This window comes from Papio anubis, chromosome 12, assembly GCF_008728515.1.
Source record: "Papio anubis isolate 15944 chromosome 12, Panubis1.0, whole genome shotgun sequence".
Lineage (NCBI taxonomy): Eukaryota > Metazoa > Chordata > Mammalia > Primates > Cercopithecidae > Papio > Papio anubis.
The window spans coordinates 16,675,955-16,692,611 of NC_044987.1; the positions used below are offsets into that span (position 1 = coordinate 16,675,955).

The following is a 16,657-nucleotide window of genomic DNA, read 5'->3' on the forward strand; positions in this document are numbered from 1 at the left end:
GATTTTAGCTGCCCAGTTGTGAGTTACTTAGCCCAGAGCAAGCTTCAAAGCATAGAGCAGTGCCTGATGCTCCCAGCAGTTATACTGTCCTCTCCAACTCCAGGTCTTCCCATGGTTCCAGTTCCGGGGGATGGAGAGTGTTTCAGGAATGGTTTCCATCCTTTCTTATCCTACTTTCTCCATGGCTGTGCAGCCCTACCCTGGCTCTCTCTTTGCTCCTTGGACTTGTAAAGAAGCAGGATTCTTTAGTGGGGATTAGTCTTATTTCTCGGCTTCATGTTAGTGCTGCCCCCACACAGCCCCCTGAACCCTGACTTGCAGGGTCCACCAGGAACATCCCAAACCAGCCTCTCACCAATTCTTGCTCAGAACAGTTTTCTTGATGCCCATCAGCGGCTTCCCAGGATATAAAAGCTGGAATCACCAGGAATTGTTGGGCCAGTCCCACCCTGGCTCCTTCCATACCATACCCCTCCTGCCTCAGGGCTTTTGCACATACCTTCTGTTCCAGAGGCAGAATCATCTTCCCACCCTGACATCCCAATTCTTGGCTCTTTACCTCATCTTCTTAACACCTCCTGACCTTTCTCAAGGGCTATATCTTCAGGGCTCTGAACTATGCTTTAATTACACGTTTATTCATGGGAACATTTGCTAACTCTCTATCTCACCCAGGGACCACACCTTTCCTCTCCACAGTATATCCCCAGATCTTGGCCCAGGTCTCAGTGAGGAGTAGCTCCTCCCGTCCATAAATGGTTGAAAGAATGGAGCAGCTGGTGACCTCTTTTTATGAATGCCCACATTTTTCACAGGGGATAGATGTGTTTCTTTTCCTGCTAGAAGGGAGATGTGACTCACCCTAGAACAAGCTTGTGTGCTGCTTTGTAGCTGTAACACCCCAAATTCTTCCAGCAGTACCCCTGGATGGAACGTGAAGAAGCACTATTTGAGAGTCAAGCCATGGCAGTTTCTCATGCACATTTAACTCCTGTTATCCCTCTGCAGCCTGGGCTGGTCAGCATTAAGTAGGGGGAGCTGGGAAGTCACTGGGCCAAACACTTCGGAACTCTCTGGCTGGAAATGGGACTGAACCAAAAGGTGGCTTGGCTTTGGAGTTCTGAACTATCCTTCCCCAAATAGGCTTGCAAAGCCTGGGCTTGACGTGTCATCACTAGTAGGTGCTCTAAAAAGCAACACAGAGAGGTGGCCAAAAGGCAGGATTCAAGGTCATTTGGAGGGATGAATGTACCTGCCTAAGGACATGGGCCTAGAAAGGGATGTGTGTGTGGTTTTTTTTTGTTTTTTTGTTTTTTTCTTTTTTGAGATGGTGTCTTGCTCTGTCGCCCAGGCTGGAGTGCAGTGGCGCGATCTCGATCTAGTTTCACTGCCAGCTCCGCCTCCTGGGTTCACGCTATTCTCCCGCCTCAGCCTCCCAAGTAGCTGGGACTACAGGCGCCCGCTATCACGCCCGGCTAATTTTTTGTATTTTTAGTAGAGACGAGGTTTCACCGTGTTAGCCAGGATGGTGTCGATCTCCTGACCTCGTGATCCACCCGCCTCGGCCTCCCAAAGTGCTGGGATTACAGGCATGAGCCACCGCGCCCGGCCGGGGTGTGGTTTTAAACCTGCCACCTAGAACACATGAAAAGGGAAAAGGACAGTTGTAATGCTGTCCTCAGTTTATAGAGGAAAAGACAGGAACGGAAGGGTTAGGCATGCAAATGGGCAAGATTTGAGTCTGGCTTTGGAGAAGGAGCTTTAGCATTCACAGGAACCCCACAGACTTCAGGACTGGGCCAGAGTGGCATCCATGCAGCCAAGTCCCATGATTAAGGGGTCAGAACTGTCCCCCCAGGAGTCTCCCTGAGGGGATGCTCTTTGGGTACTCTTTCTTATTAGCTATTTACGGTTCCTTTAGTGGTTCCAAAGCCTTCTTGAGTTCATGTATATTTCCTGCCTTGGGGTTTTGAGACCTGACTATTTATTAAAATAGTTCAATCATCCAGGGCAGAGCTGGAAGAGACTTCAGGATCATCTAGTCCATCTCCCTAATTTCACAAATGAGGAAACAGACCTAGAACTGGGGGCAGCAAAGGCAGGGCTGGGTTTCTTCCTAGCAGCACCCATCATCCCTGGCTTGAGGTTTGTAAGGAAGTTCTCCGTGGCCCTACCTAGGTTTGGACAATCACAGCCTTTCTCAGTAGCCACCCCTCCACCCCGCCCGGCCATACACACACCTTGACTGAGGCTGGACAGCCTCCATCTCAGCATGGCTCCTGGCTACTGACACTTGCGTTTCTTTGGTTTCCACCGGTACCTTGCCACTGTCCCTTCCTACAAGCTCTGCCCCAATAGTAAGAGCCAATTTCTTGAGCACTCGCTATGAGCTAAGCCTCCCATGAGGTCAGTCTTCTAATCACCACGTTCCCACGTGAGGAAATAGACTCAGGAGCTGAGTGCAGGGATGTGCTCCAAGCCGCGTCACAGACAGGGTTGCCGAGCCAGGATTTACATCTTCACATTCAAAGTTCGTCATTGTGAATTTTGACTCTTGGGGACTGGGCTGCCGATGGGGCGGTACTGCTCCTGGCAGGGCCAGAGTTGGATGGGGCTTGAAAAGGGGGTTCATGGCAGCAGATCTATGGTTCAGGTGAGGGCCATCCCCCCAGCTCCCCACCTGACTCTAGCTGAAAATGACAACTACAACTGGAGCTGGCTCCTGCGCCCACGACACAGCCATTCATGCTTTTGGTGCACATTCCCCTTAATTACCAAAGTTCCCAATTAACGTGGGCTGCTGTGTCTGGTGCTGGGTTATTTTCTCCTATTTTTCCGTTCCTCGGAGTTTACTATTGCAGAGAGACACCAGGTCTGTCATTGTGTCTGTCTTGCTCCCTTCCCACCCTAACCAGAGGGAAACCGAAAAGCAACAGCTGATGGCAATCTGCTCCGGCGCTTGCACGCCCCCTCGGCGGCGGTCTCCTGTTGCTTCTCGGAGCTTGACTGCCCTTTGGAAAAATCTCTCCGCCCCTCGAGAGGAGAGGGGAGCAGAGGACGCGCGCAAGCACGGAGCGGGAGGACGGGCAGGGAGAGGAGGAGAGGGGGTTTGCGCGCGGCCGCTACCCAGAAGCCTGCGGACGGCAGCACGGAGTGGGCTGTCCCCGCGCCCCGCCCCGAGCGAGCCCCCCGCCCCCGCCCCCGCAGGACGCGCCTCCCAGCCCGCCCGACTCCTAGGAGGAGGGGAGGCGGGAAAGCAGCTCAAGCCTCACCCACCGCCCTGCCCCCAGCCCCGCCACTCCCAGGTTCCTCGGGACTCGGCGGGTCCTCCTGGGAGTCTCAGAGGGGACCGGCTGTGCAGGTAGGCGGCTGGGGAGGTGGGTAAAGTTGGCTCCTTTTTTCGAGGAGGAGCGAGGCTCACTGGGGACCGATCTCTGGAGCGCCGGGAGCGCAGGGTTTCGTTTGTTCAGTGGGTGTGTGCGGACCTCCACGGTCAGCAGCGCCGCGGTCCCCGCCTGGGCAGCGGGAAACCGGGCTGGGGATGTAAACAAGGAGATCGGCGTCGGAAGAGAGAGCAGCCTCTAGGAGAGGCAGGCTGTGGCGCTGGGGGTGACGCTGGTGGCTGGGAATTGCTCTCGATACTGCCTTGAGCTTGGGGTCAGGGTTTTCAGGAGAAGGGGAAAGGGCTGCGCCCACCCTTTTATCCATGAGGAGTTTTCCCTTTGTTACTTGGAAGCTATGGACAGTTGGGGGAGCGTGGGGAATTACGGACGAGAGCGTGTGGCTGGGTGTGAGTGTGGACACATGAGCGACACAAAATGGAACTTGCTGGTTTGGTGCTTGGGGAAGGTGGGGCTGGGCGGTGGGCACTGGATGGGGGCGCAGGGAAAGAAGGATTCTAGAGCTCGAGGATTCATGAGAGTGCATCGTTTTTTTTCCCTCCTTCTTGTCTATGCATCCAATCCTGTTTCCTTTCCGGGGGGCCCTGGGGTCCCCCATTGCCCCCTTTCCCCAGCAGGGCTGGCCCTGGCAAAGCCTCCGCTATTGTGTCTCCCGGGCTTCCGTGGAGAGTGGGGTGTGCAGCCTGGGGCTCCCAGCGCTGGCTTCTGGCTCTTACAAGTGGTGGCTGGTAGAGGAGGCACCCGAGGGTGGGAGCTGGGAGCAGCCTCGCTGGAAACATGGGCCTGCCTCATCACCTGCTGCAAGCCTGCACGCTCACGGGACCGTGGCTACTGGAGGCTTCTCCCCACCAGTGTGCTCTCTGCCTCCACTTCCTTTGTCTCCGTGGCTTCGCGCTCTCTGGCTGGGCTAGGATTTCCAGCTTTGAATATGGATCAGTGGGCATCTTAGGCCCTCTCTGAAAGGAGCCCCCACTGGGGATCCAGCCACCCTCATATTACGGATGTGTATGTCTATGTCCGCAACTTAGCCTTTTGCACGTGACTTGCCTGGTGGTTGCTATGGAAACTCCTCCATTTCTCAGCCTCCCTCTTTCTCCTGCCCATTCCTCACCTCCATATCTCCTCCCCTCCCCCCAATATGGTTGCCTAGATACTGGTTATCCCTGGCTAGGAGACCTAGATATCTGGCTCCTACACCCAATTGCAGTGGCCCCTTACTCACACCACCCACTTCACACACACTGCACATCACCAGCACCACAAACACATACAGACATATACCACACTACGCAATCAACACACCCTCACACTCACACCACACATACACATACATCATACCTATACACACATACACACCAAACACACTGCATATATACCGCACCACCACACACCACCTCCAATGCTACACTGACACCCTACCCTCGCACTGTGCATGCGCACACACACACACACACACACACTACGTCTACATAAGTCTCAGGCTGGGCTGCGGCAGGGGAGAGAGAGGGGAGTTTCCTTCCTTATCCAGCCACCTCCCTAGGTGTGTAGAGGGGAAGATGTGGAGGCTCAGGAAGCCCAGAAGGAAAACCCTAACATCTCCCTAGGAACCCTGCAGAAGAAGGTGGAGGAAAAGGCACTGCCAGATTCCCTCAAAAGAGGAGCCCCTTCCCTAAACCTGGAAGGGAAGGTTGGATAAAGATTGGGCACAGCCCTTTTCCCTCCTCCTCAAAGCCCTAGTGTGGAGCTCCAGGTGTTAACGAGAGCCAGGCTGGGCACCAACCAGAATTTCAATCTCTTCACTGCCGCTGCTCTCTTCCCTGACCCAGAGAAAGCCTGAGGCTCTGGGAGCCATCCTCACCAGCAGAGGATCAGGCCGGCGCTGGGACCATCAGAGGCTCTGAGCCCCCACAAAGGAGAGAAGGAAAAGTGGTTACTGTTCCAGGAAAGCTGAGGAGGCCAGACCAGGGAGGTAGGAAGGGGAGGGAAACCAGAAAGAGGCAAGGAGAGGGGCCACAGGAGTCAATAAAGTGAAAGTTAGGGCTACCCACCGTTGCCTGGGGTTCAGGCCACCCTCTCTTCCTGGCACGTTTTCCTGCTTCCTGCTTGGCTCCTCCAACCAAATCTGTGCATCTAGGAGAGGAAGCGGATGTGCAAAGGGCTCTAGGCTTGCCAGGGTTCTCCCAAGATGTGTGGCTTCTACAGTTGTTGGAAGGTAGGCTCCTGGGGGAAGAATTTGCTTCCTGGCTTCCATTGGATCTTCAGACTGACCTGACGACCCATTTCATTCAATCATTCAAGGAACTGTTTTAAGTGTCTACTGTGTATTAATTGCTGGGGACATGAAGGTGAGGAGGGAGACACAGTCCCTGACATTGGAATCCTAGGTTTCTCAGAGCTGGAAGAGGCCTTGAGGGAGCATCCAGTTGGAACACAGTGGGGGAAACTGAGGCTCAGCGGTCACATGGCCAGTAGCAGCTGAGGCCTTCTAACTCCTCAGCCAGGATTTTGGTCTTCACACTGCCTGTCCTGCATCCCTTGCTTTCTTTTCTCAGTCACCATCAGAGATGGTGGGTCGATGGAACTCTTTGGAGGGAGAGCCTTTGGTCAGCTGGTGACTGGGACGCCCTTCCAAAGTGAGGGTCCCCTAGTGGGCGGGGACAACTGGGGAGCCTGCTTCACTACGTTTTCTTGCAAGGCGAAGCTGGAAGGTGTGGCAAGGAGAGCAGGGAGAAGGGGCAGCTCCTAGACCCTGGAAATTCCCTGACAGCCTTGGGGGAGTCAGCCCACCAAGATCTCCCCTAAATAAGAGCACCTCCTCTCTTCCTGCCAACCTTGTTGGACTTAGTCAGCTGCCATCTGGATGGCAGACTATGCCAGGCAGCCCCCCAAGACTCACCTTCGAACAAATCACCTTCTGAGCACCCTGGAGGAAGCAAACCAGTCATGAAAGGCACAGCTTGAAGGAGGCAGGGAGCCTGAAGTGGAAAGGCCGGGTTCCAGCCCCAGCTCTGCCCCTGAGCTTCCACGCTACTCACAGGCAAATGCATTCATTGCACAAATACCCCTTTGGATGCAAACTGGGCTTCGGTGAAATCTAGAAATGGCTTAGACTGCTCTTCAGCAACTGAAAGCCTTTCGGATTTTAGACCTTTGTTTCTGCATCTGTCAATAGTGGGGTTTAGATTCATGATTTCCAAGGCATGTCTTCCTCTAAATTTGTGTGGATTATACAGTCTTGAAAGAGATCTGTTTTCTCTCCAGGTACCAAATAGTACTCATTTCACAATACAAGCTGCAGCTGAGCTGAGCAGGAAGGGGCTGGGCTCAGGTTACCCTGGAGAAAACCCCCTTTTCACCCAGTGTGGCGGAAGGTGACCAAGAAGCTGAAACCAAATTTTTTTCTTTAGGGCCAAGGGAGCTGGCTCCTCCTGGACGCTGTGGTCTACCTGGCCTTTTCTACCAGGCTGCACACTGGGTGGGGTCTTTAAATAGTTATTCTCTGGAGAGGACAGGGCTGTCATTTTGGTGGTCCAAGAAATCTTCTCCAGGGAGAACCCCTGGCCAGCTGGAGAGTTGCAATGAGAGGGGCCGGTCGGGAACACAGTGCTCTGACACTGTCCCTGATGAGAGGCAGGACATCTCTGGCCGAAACAAAAGCATGGAACCAATTTGGCAGCATCATCTCTGCTCCAGAATCGGGGGAGGGAGAGGCCCTGACCTGGGAAGGGATGAAGCCAGTTTGGAGGCTGCACAGGAACATGTTTGTTACAAAGATGTGGGAGGGAGCACACAGCCTGGGAAGGGGCTGGGGCCCCACGTACCAGGCTGGGGCCATGGGAATAGGGCTGCTCCAGCTCAGAATATGTGATGTGGGCAGAGAGGGCCAAGGATGAAGGGATGTAGTTAGAATGACAGTGACCCCCCACGCAGCTGGAGGACAAAGCCAGGCCCGTACTGAGAGACCAGAGGCTAAGGTTTCAAACTGTCCCATTCACCCTTTTAATAAAGGTTCCCCTCGTAGGTCAGGCAGGCCCTGTGGGCTTCTGAGGTTTCTCCTTCGCTGGAGCCCTCCTGCTCAGGTGGATCAACTGGCTTATCCTGTTCCATCTTCTCTCCCACTGCCCACCTCACGTCCACCTCCTACCAGGAGGCTCTGCGACCTTCTTCCTCCATAAGAAGAGCCCCTCTATGCAATCACGGGTGCACTTATGCTCACACACACTTTCCCTTCCTCACACATACATAATCTCCCACACCCGACAGGGAGGCAGGGGCTCGCACATTCCCACACGCCCTCTCTCCTCCCCAAAGAGCTGCAGTCTCTCAGACCATGGTGATGGCCTCTGAACGTCCACCCTCTCAGCCCACTCCATTTTACCCGCTGATGTGACAGCTCAGGTCCAGGTTTGCCACTCCTCTGCTCAAAAACCTCCCCAGGCTCGACTGTGCCTATTAATAAGCACAGGTACGTGGTGCAGGCACTCCAGGCTCAGCGTGACCTGGCTGCAGCCACCTCTGCAGCCACCTTCTCCAGATGGTCATCCGAAGCCTGATACTGTCTCCCCCTGTGCCTGAGCTCAGGCCCTTGCTGGAATGTGCCGAGTAGAGGGTGGCAGTCTTTGTAGACACACAAACTTGGATTCTAACCTGGATTCTGATGCTGCCTAGATTTCTTCACTTTCCTAAGCCTCAGTTTCCTTACCTGTGAAATGAGTGTGAGGACAGTAGGAGGTGAGTTGTGCACAGGGCTCGGCATGCTGCCTAGCACAGAGTAAACACTCAGGAGATATCAGCTGCTGTGGTAATGGTAGTCATGACACATTGCTAGGATTATTCGAATGGCATTATTATTGTGATATCATCCTTCGCGGCTCCTCCCAAGTGTTGATTCTTTCGGGTAATTCTTCCATATTCCCAATAAACAGGCATTAAAATTCCCAATAAACATACTCCTCCTATATCGTGAATGTCCTGTTAGTTCTTCCTTGAGAGCACACACCTGCATTTTAGCTACGGATGGACATGCCCTGCCCCCCGCCCCCCGCACTCCACTGCACCTCCTCTCAGTGGCAGATCTGTTCTCCCCACAGTGCCTGGCACAGTGTCAGACACATGGAGAAAGCCCAGTGAGCAGCGTGTGTGCTGTGACCCGCGTGAGGAAGAGTCCTCACCACCAGGAGGTGTGGACACCCGGTTGCCCTTCCCGGCTGTCTCCCAAGCCCTGGTGCACACCATGCGTTCCCAAGATGCACATCCCTTTATTACCATGTGTCATCTCAGCCTCCCAGTTGCTTTGCTAGAGTCTAGAAACTAAGAATTTGACCCCATCTGAGGTCTGAGAGATGCTTAAAAGCTGAAGTCAAAGGAGAGAGGCTGATTCATCACAGCATTTTGATAGTTGGGATTTGACAGAGGCCCAGAGATTAGAAATGAGGCAATGGAGGATGGAGAATACCGAGAAAGTTTTAAATGCCTGAAAAATTCCCTACAGATCCTTTGGTTGTTCTGAGCTTAGGATGGAATTGACATAGAGGGATAATGATGCTGAAGCGTCCATTCATTCACACATCAACATTGATTGAGCGGCTGCTGTGCTCAGTGCTGGGGATCCAGAGATGGCCAGGGTGTGCCTGTGCTCCCAGGGCACTGTGGTGTGATGGAGACATACACTGGTGACAGCCCTACGTGGGAAGGGATGTGGGCCTTGGCTCTCTGGGGATGAGGATGCACTGGGGGGAGGGAGGGGAAAATGTGTTTCCTGAAACAGAGACAGAGTCAGGTCCACAGCCCCCTCCTCCAAAGACAGAGTCAGGTCCACAGCCCCCTCCTCCAAAGACAGAGTCAGGTCCACAGCCCCCTCCTCTGAAAGTAGGGCACGTTTCTGGGTATCCAGGCCCGTGGGTCAGGGTTCATCTTCTTGCCACTTCTACCCCTAAAAGGGAGACAATATGAAATTGTACAAAGTGCCCTGTAGGCTGAAACACACAGGCCAGAGCTGTTCGAAAGAGGTAGGCAGAGAGAGGGCAAAGGGGGCTGCCTGGTGCTGTGGCCTGGCTGTGGGCAGGGTGGCGTGGGCCTGGCTTCTGGGTTCCTGGCCCTGGCAGCTGCTCTGGGTTTCTGTGTCTGCTGCTGGGACTGCTGTCTGTCCTGTCTTGAATGGGCCTTTGTCAGCAGGTGTGTGGGGGAGGTGATCCCATCCTGGCCTGACTCCATCACGCCCTGCTGGGGCCCCAGCCTGTGGGTTCTGTGCAATACCACTCGCCATTCAGACTCTCTGGAGCCAGACCGAGATTTCCTGGGGAGCCAGAGAGGCCTCAGCCGCTGTGCTGGCAGGCAGGAGGCCTGAATCCCACTCTGACTCCCTCTGGACAAGGCGCGACATTGGCCCGTGCCTGAGTTGGCCTCGCAGTACTGTTCTGTGTGCCTGCTTCTGAGGGCTGTTGTGAGAAGTCCATGGGTGATGGCTGGGATGCCACAGTGTCACGGTTGTCAGTGACGGTGAGGTGACAGCAAGACCTGGGAAGGGAGCTGGGGCCCCAGGGACCAGGCTGGGGCCATGAGAATGGGACTGCCCCAGTTCAGAATATCTGGTGTGGGCAGAGAGGGCCAAGGATGAGGGGATGTGGTTGGAATGACAGTGACCCGCATGCAGTTGGAGGACAAAGCCAGGCCCGCACTGAAAGACCAGAGGCTAAGGTCTCTGTCTCCACCATGCCTCTGCTCGTGGTCCAGCTTGGGATCTTTCCAGGGAGACTTCCAGAAAACAGGCCTGGGTTTGTGATTTGTGAATTCTGTTTCTGTTTCTAAGGAAGAGGTCTTATTTCTTTTCACAGTCAGTTATTTTCTCTCTCTCTCTCTCTCTCTCTCTCTCTCTCCCCCCTCCTCTTCCTCTGTCCAAGTTTCTCTTCCCTAGAAGGAACTTCATGTTTTCATGTTAACGATAAAGGTGCCTCCAGGTTAAACTAAGTCCCCTGCGATATGACAAAGAGAGTTTTGCCTCCACCCTGTGCAGCTGGGCTGGGTTGGGTCTGGGCCAGTTGAGTCCAGGGGACCTGACAACTCGGCCTAGGTGCCCTAGTGGTGGGAGTGTCCCTCTTCCAAGAAAGAGGGATGGAGGGGCAGCATTCCAGCCATTGGGCTACTGAAGGCGCCTGACAGGAGAGAGAAAGGCCACCCTGGGAGGTGTCAGCCACAGTGATGCGCCGGGCGGAGGTGCGCTGTCCTGCTCCTAGACTGTCCAGCTGCCTTCCTGGCAGCTTGGGGAATTCAGCAGTGTCTGCAGCCTCCTTGAGCCCTGGACTGCTGGAATTTCACCACCCTCTGCTCTGTCCTTTCCTTTGCCAGGCTCTGAGTCCAGTCTCCTCATGGCTCCTCTCTGGAACCTTGCTGACTGGGCGGGGACAGCAATCATTTCAAGTTAGGTGATTTAACAATAATTGATGCTTAATTGTTTATTTGATGGGCATTTAAAATGCAAATTGAGGGAACTGGGTGCATTTTCCACTGATGGATCTGTGGCCTCTGGTCGACCCAAAGCACTTGTTTTAAAAGACAGCTTAAAAAGCCCTTGATGGTTGTTTGTTTGCTCCGTGGCTCTGAACCAGAGAAGCCAAACTCCTGTTACAGATTCATCAAACGCCGAGAAAGCGAGCAGGCGCCCTGTGCTGGGATGAGGTTGAGGATTGCTTTTGTTTTTAACTGAATTTTTGAATTTTTATTATTTTTCTAAGAATAGACTATCTTTTTAGAACAGTTAGATTTACAGAAAACTCGGGCAGATCGTATGAGTTCCAGTTTTCTCCCCTGGCATGCAGTTTCTGCTATTATTACGATCTTACATTAGGGTGGTACATTTGTTACAATTAATGAACCAATATTGGTACAATAATATTGACTAACATTGACACTTTATTAAAATGTCATTCGTTTGTACCTTATGTCCTTTTTCTGTTCTAGGATCCCATCCAGGATACCACACTCCATTGAGTCGTGCCTCTTTAGGTGCCTCTGGGTCGTGACCGTTTTTCAGGCTTCCCTTGTTTTTGATGACTTTGACAGTTCTGAGGGCCACCCGTCAGGTGTATTGTAGGATGCGGCCCTGTTGGGATTTGTCCGATGTTCTCCTCGTGATTAGACTGGAGTGATGGGTTTTAGGGAGGAAGATCACAGAGAGAAAGTGCCGTTTTCATCACATCACACCAAGATGATACAATCAGTATGATTCATTGCCGTTGACGTTGACGGGACTGGGTTTTCCATCCCTTTCATGCCCCCTATGCAGCACAGTTTCAAGGCCTGGTGATTGGAGCTGTGTTCTCTTCACTCCATACCAATCCATCAGCCAGCACTTTCGGCTGCCCTCACCATCCCGGGTGAGGACAGATCATGGGGTAGCACAGAGACTTTTCTGATAGGAGAATCTTAACGAAGCGAGCATGAGACAGAATGTGCAATGTGCCAAATTAGTGCCAACAACAGGCAACAGGCGCTCTTGGAGTCTGGAGAAAGGGGTCTACGTGGAGTGGCAGCTGGACAAAGATAGCATTTATTAACCTTGGCTGCACATCAGAATGAGTGGGGGAGATTCTCAAAATTACCGATGCCTTGGCTACACGGCCCAGCTTTAGAGCTGAGTGTGGTTGAGTTGATTTCCAGGCATCTTTTTTCTTTTCTTTCTTTCTTTCTTTTTTTTTTTTTTTTTCTGAAGCTCTTCATGTGGATCCTAAGGTACAACCAGGGTTGAGAACTGGAATAAACAAGGAAGGGAAGGGTATTTAAGTAGAAGGAACAGAATACACACAAAGGCACGCAGTTAGAGACACATGTGGCAGAAGATGGAAAGTAGACCATCTTAGCTGAAAATAATGCGAAGATACTGGAGGGATAGAAGAGAGGTACACTTAGAGGTTTTCATATGCCAAAAAGAAGTTTGGATTCTAAAGAACTAAATAGGACATAGAGGCACCACTGAATGCCTTCAAGTTTGGGAGGGAGGTATTCAGAATACACTTTAGAAAGGTTAGTCCTGCAGTAATCAGTGTCCAGGACAGAGGGGAAGGAGGAGGTTAAAGATGGGTCCAGCTACTACACTATTAGGTAAGTTACTCGGAGGAGTGATGGAAAGGAAGTTCCGATTAGAGAGATATTGCAAGTGCAAGCATGGCTAGGACTTTGCCACAGATGCAGTGTGGAGATGGGGAAGGAGAGAGGAACCCCTGGAAACTTGGTGAGTCTATAAGCTCTGTCAGGCAGGGAGGCAGGGACGGTGTCTGTGTTGCTCACTGCAGTGTTCTCAGTGTTGAGTGAAGTGCCCTGAAAACATTAGGCCATCAATAAATATTTGTTAACTTGGTTGCTGGAAGGATAAGGGTGCCATTGTTTCCAAAATTACACCTTGTTCCAAAAGTACTCTCTTTCTCCCCCAGTTTCTCCACCTAAATGCAGGCAGATTTCTCTGCTGTGGAAAGCAATCTGATTAAATAACTCAGGCCAAGATATAAATGACTGTTAGGATTGGGAGTATTTCTCTTGTAGTGATGTCGTGACATTTAAACGTCTCTCCTAAGGAAGAATTGTTGTGGAGGCAGATACATTTTTGAGTAGGGGTGGCCTTTATTTCAATTCTACACCCTCATCTAATTCTGAGCTATACCAGAAAAGAACGTGATCTGCAGCTTTGCAGCCCACTGGTGAAAGGCTGCTGGCTAGTAGTTCTGTTGGCATCCACCGTGAGCTGAGCTCCAGTGGACAGGATAGCCTACAACTGGTCTGGGACTCCATCCAGTGCTCAGCATAAATGCACTGGTATTGTGCTAGGCAAAGTGCAGCAGGGAACCCAGCAGCTGTGAGATGGACAGAGGCTGAGAGGGACACAGGAGTGTGCTGATGCCAAAGCTCAGCTGGGAGTGATGGGGCATCACTGGGAACAGCTGGGATCCAACAATGGGTAGCAGACTTGCCAAGACCTTTCCTCTTAACAGGCCCCAGGGTCCCAGCCTTACCCCAACCTCAGTCATAGTCAGCAGAACAGAGTTGGGCAAGAAAATGTGAAAGGGGGAAAAAGGGGATAATGCATGCCAAAGTTTGAAAAGCTGTATTTTGGGTTATTCTCCCCTGACCTGGGTAAGAACACCCTCATCAAGTAAGCCCAGCCTGATCAGGAGTTAGGCTCAACTTTTTTTTTCCCATCACCTATACCCATTTTTCCCCCTAGTTTTTTTTTAGTATGATAAAATACACGTAACATAAAATGTACTGTCATTTTTAAGTGTACATTTCAGCGGCGAGGCAAGTATATCTATATTGTTGTGAAACCATCACCACCATCCATCTCCAGAACTCCCCTCCTCTTGTGAAACTGAAACTCCATACCCATTAAACACTCACTCCCCACTTCCCCCTTCCCGGAGCCCCTGGCAACCACCATTCTCCTTTTTGTCTCTGATTTTGATTACTCTAGTGCCTCAAAAAAGTGGTATCATATGGTACTTGTCCTGTGACTGGCTTATTTCACTTAGCATCTCGTCCTCAAGGTTCATCCATGTTGTAGCTGGAACCAATAAGGATGTGGAAAGATGCTCAGCCTCACACAGGCACTCTTTTTTTTGTTTTTTGTTTTTTTTTTGAGATGGAGTCTTGTTCTGTAGCCCGGGCTGGAGTGCAATGGCACGATCTCACTGCAACCTCCACCACCTGGGTTCAAGCGGTTCTCCTGCCTCAGCCTCCCGGGTAGCTGGAACTACAGGCACACACCACCACGCCCAGCTAATTTTTAGTATTTTAGTAGAGATGGAGTTTCACCATGTTGGCCAGACTGGTCTCGAACTCCTGACTTCAGGTGATCCACCTGCTTCGGCCTCCCAAAGTGCTGGGATTACAGGCGTGACCCACCGTGCCTGGCCAGGATGCTCAACCTCACCACGGGCACTCTTACGTTCCTCCTCAGCCTCTGTCCATTTCACAGCTGCTGGGCACAAGATTCATCCATGTGTCAGAATTTCCTTCCTTTTTAAGGTTGAAGAATATTCCTCTATGTGTATATACCGCGTTTTGCTTATCCATGAATCCACCGATGAACACCTGGGTTGCTTCTGTGTTTTAGCTATTGTGAATAATGCTGTTGTGAACATGGGTTTACAAATATCTCTTCAAGGCTCTATTTCCAATTCTTTTGGGTATACATCCAGAGGTGAAATTGCTGGATCATATGAGAATTCTATTTTTAATGTTTTAAGGAACCACTCTACTGTTTTCCACGGTAGCTGTGCCATCTTACATTCCTAGCAACAGTGCACAACGGTTCCAATTTCTCCACATCCTTACCAACACTTGTTATTTTCTTTCTTTTTTTTATAGTAGCTATCCTAACGGATGTGAGGTGGTATCTCATTGTAGTTTTGATTTGCATTTTCCTAATTATTATTGAGGTTAAGCATCGTTTCATGTGCTTATTGGCCATTTGTGTATCTTCTCTGGAGAAGTGTTAGTTCAAGTTATTTGCTCATTTTTGAATTGGATTGTTTGCTTTTTTTGTTGTTGCGTTTTAGGAAGTCTCTATTAATTCCTTATCAGATGTATGATTTGAAAATATTTCCTTCCACTCTGTGGTATTTTTACTCTGTTGATTGTGTCTTCTGATGCACAACATTTTTATGTTTATATAAGTCCAATTTTTTGGCCAGGCGTGGTGGCTCTTGCCTGTAATCCCAGCACTTTGGGAGGCCGAGGCTGGCGGATCACAAGGTCAGGAGTTCAAGACCAGCCTGACCCACATAGAGAAAACCCTGTCTCTACTAAAAATACAAAAATTAGCTGGGTGTGGTGGCGGAAGCCTGTAATCCCAGCTACTCGGGAAGCTGAGGCAGGAGAATTGCTTGAACCCCGGAGGTGAAGGTTGCGGTGAGCTGAGATTGAGCCATTGTACTCCAGTATGGGCAACAAGGTGAGACTCCATCTCAAAAAAAAAAAAAGTCCAATTTGTATATATTTTTTTGTTTTGTTGGCTGTGCCTTTGTTGTCATATTCAAGAAACCATTGACAGATCCAATATCATAAAGCTTTTGCTGTGTTTTTTTTGAAGAGTTTTAAGTTTTAGGTTTTACATGTAGGTCATGGATCCAGTTAGGTTAAATTTTGTGTATGGTGTTGAGTAAGGGTCTACCTTTATTCTTTTGCATTTGGTTTTCCTGGCACTTACTTGCTGAAAAGACTGTCTTTTCCCCATTGAATGGTCTTGGCACCCAAGTCAAAAATCTTTTGACCACATATGTGAGGGTTATTTCTGGACTTTATCCTACTCTATTGGTGTATACATGTCTGTTCTTATGTCACACACTGTTTTGATACTGTAGCCTTGTAGTAAAATTTGAAATCAGGAAGCTTGAGTCCTTCAACTTTGTTCTTTTTCAGGATTTTTTGGCTATCCAGGGTCCCTTGAGATTCCATATGAATTTTAGCATAGATTTTTCTATTTCTACAAAAAAAAGTCATTGGGATTTTGATAGGGATTGCATTAAATCTATAGATCATTTTGGGTAGTATTAATTTCTTTAAAATGTTAGGTCTTTAAATCTACAAACATGGACTATTTTTTCTGTTTATTTACATCTTCTTTAATTTATTTGAGAAATGTTTCTATTGCATGAGTTTCTCACGTTCTTGGTTAATTTCTAAATATGTTATTCCTTTTGATATTATGATATGGAATTGTTTTTTAGTTTCCTCTTCAGATTTTTTACTGTTAATGTATCGAAATGCAATTGTTTTTTGTGTGTTGACCTTGTGTCCTGCTACATTGCAGAGTTTATCAGTTCTTACAGTTTTTATATGTGATCTTTAGGGTTTTCTATGTATAAGATGATACCATCTGTGAACAGAGATCATTTTACTTCTTCCTTTCCAATTTGGATGCCTTTTACTTATTTGTTTATTTTGCATAGTTGCTTTGGCTAGGACTTTCAATACTGTGTTAAATAGAAATGGTGAAAGTGGGCATCCTTGCCTTCTTCCTGATGTTAGAGGAAAAGCTTTAAGGCTTTCACCATTGAGTGTGATGTTTGCTGTGGTTTTGTTTGTTTGTTTGTTTTTTGTTTTTTTGTTTTTTTAAACTTATGACTTGTATTATGTTGAGGTAGTTTCCTTCTATTCCTAATTTGTTGAATGTTTTCCTCATGGCAGGATGCTGATGTCAAATGCTTTTTCTGCATCAATTGAGATGATTTTGTGGTTTTTTTCTTCCCTCTGTTTTGCTAATGTGG

At 50.0% G+C, this 16,657-nt stretch overlaps 1 protein-coding gene across 2 annotated transcripts in view; it reads left to right on the top strand.

Moving 5' to 3' along the window:
• Positions 1-2,774: 2,774 nt before the first annotated feature.
• LOC101011037 (FXYD domain-containing ion transport regulator 6) overlaps positions 2,775-16,657 on the top strand; it is a 39,706-nt gene continuing 25,823 nt past the window's right edge. For both annotated transcript variants that reach the window (XM_017948986.3, XM_009187375.4), the window contains exon 1: positions 2,775-3,361. The gene's annotated coding sequence lies outside the window, so the exon portion shown is untranslated. The remainder of the gene's footprint in view (positions 3,362-16,657) is intronic.